Genomic DNA, 2324 nt, shown 5'->3' on the forward strand with positions numbered 1-2324 from the left:
ATATGTACTGTAGTTCCAGGGACCCCCCAGAAGCAAAGATTTGAGTTAGTATCGCTCTGAAAGTATATGTTCAAACATTTGCGCCAAAAATAGCAGACCTACAAGCTCATATCACGGCAACTCTGTGCCGCACTATGAGCTTGTAGATCTGCTATTTTTCAATAGCTAAAGTATAACAAATAATGCTTAAAACACCAAAAGGGGTTCCCGTCCAGAATGGGTTTAAGACAGCTTTCCTTCATCCCAGTCCAGCTGGACTCTGATGCTCTGAGGTGTCTGCTTCAGTGAGAGATGGATGACCCTGAGGAGCATGCCATGTATTTGCCAAAACGTAGCTCTATTCTCCAGCTTGGACGCCCTCCGTTTCCCTGCCTCTGGTAAGACTCTGCTAACACACCCAGCCACCAGTTTGGATTGTCTCCAACCTCAACATCCCAGGTGTGAGTCCCTGAGTTAAAGCCCTCAGAACCCAGGACCATGGACAAGGAGTCAAACCTCTCTGGGTTGTGAGGAAGCAGCTGAACCTCTCCATATTTCACGCTGGTCAGATCATCAGACAGGGTGAGTATTAGATGAGCCGTGTTGGGGTCCAGGATAACGGGAGTGTAGGAGACGATGTCCTTCATCTTGTCCCAGACTCTGAAGGTGTTTGACCTCGTCTATCAGCGCTCCCGAGACCGGCTGTGGGTCCTGCGGTGTGAGCTGGACTCTGTCCATAGTGGTCTTGTAGTTCCGCAGGAATGAGACGTGTTCGGCTCCCAGCTCCTTCTCTATGGCTTCGATGCCATTTGAAAGGGTTAATATGTCTCTGTTCAGACCCTCGATCTTCTCCTTCATCGTCTGACTCTTCTGCTGCTCTTCCTCCCTCAGTGCAGCGATGCTGGCCTCCTCTTCCTCTCGTAGAAACCGATGAAGCTTCTCAAACTGTTCCTTAATCTTCATCTCTGTGTGTCGGGCCTGGACCTTGATGTGTTTTGCTGTTATGTTATTTGTCTTCTTAACTTTAACACCTTCAGTTTCTTCTGTAAAGTCTTCAGTAATATCTCGACTTCCTCCTTGTGACCCCGATCGGCCTCATCGATGGGTCTGAAACTGTGGTCGGTGTGTTTTTTAGAATCTCGACACACGACACACTCGGCACACCAACTGTTGACATGGCAGACAGAACAGTTTGAGTCTCTCAGCGTGCAGACTGCAGAGATCCTCAGACCCTGATGAAGGAGTTCTCTTACGTTTCGAAGCTCTCTGTCTCTCCTGTATGAAGGCCTCACACAGGTTCCTCAGAGCCAGGTTACGGGGTGGATTCTCCGTTGGATGCCGTTCCTTACAAACTGGACATTCCTTTAGTATCTTCCGTCTCCACCAATTCTGGAGACATTATTTACAGAAGATGTGGCTACAGGACAGGACAATGGGATCTTTAAAGATGTCACAACACACAGGACAGGAAAAATACTCTTCTGGAAGAGACGACGTGGAAGCCATTTTGTCTCCGAGTTCCCTGAAGTTTACGCTCAGTGTGAACGGTGGTTGTTAAAGCAGACAGAGTCAGCAGCAGGTTGTTCCAGCAGTCTGGGTCACTGTTCCCTCTCCTGTAGCTGTCTGTCCTCTCACTGGAAGTCCTGTTGGATCTGACGGTCTGTCCTCTCACTGGAAGTCCTGTTGGATCTGACGGTCTATCAGACAGTCTGTCCTCTCACTGGAGGTCCTGTTGGATCGGAAGCTCAATCCGATCGTCTCAGATGAGTCTGGCAGGGGGCGGAGCTTTGAAACGCAGCCACAGACCTGTTGCAAAGTACACCATGAATGTAATACACGTAACGAACACGTCATGACGCACACACCATAACGCACACACCATAGCGCACACACCGTAGCGCACACACCGTAGCGCACACACCATAACGCACACACCGTAGCGCACACACCATACACCATTTTGGGGCGGGGACCCCTTTTGGTGTTTTAAGCATCATGTTGTACTTTAGCTGTTGAAAAATAGCAGATCTACAAGCGCATAGCGCGGCACTACGAGCTTGTAGGTCTGCTATTTTAGAAAAATGGTGAAAATGTGGCCCAAATGTTTGAATATTTTCTTTCAGAGCGAACGTTTTTAACTCATATCTTTGCTTCTGGGGGGTCCCTGGAACAACATATTTTCAGATGGGGGTCGGCGGGCAATTACATATATTTTTGGGGATCCTTGACATGAAAATGTTTGAGAACGACCGACATAGAAACATGGAACAAGACATTTTGAAGAATCGGTCTCGGTCAAAATGGGTTAATCTAAAATGATGTGGTTCTATCATTGGGTGGTTTTC

General features: G+C 48.1%; 1 pseudogene across 1 annotated transcript; it reads right to left on the reverse strand.

Annotated features, from left to right (window-relative positions):
* Positions 1 to 281: 281 nt before the first annotated feature.
* Positions 282 to 1485, reverse strand: LOC306941175 (nuclear factor 7, ovary-like; annotated as a pseudogene). The gene has a single exon. The product of its transcript is annotated as a nuclear factor 7, ovary-like (transcript).
* Between the last annotated feature and the right edge of the window lie 839 nt (positions 1486 to 2324).

The sequence above is a fragment of the Electrona antarctica genome, assembly GCF_951216825.1.
Source record: "Electrona antarctica genome assembly, chromosome: 17".
Taxonomy (NCBI): Eukaryota; Metazoa; Chordata; class Actinopteri; order Myctophiformes; family Myctophidae; genus Electrona; species Electrona antarctica.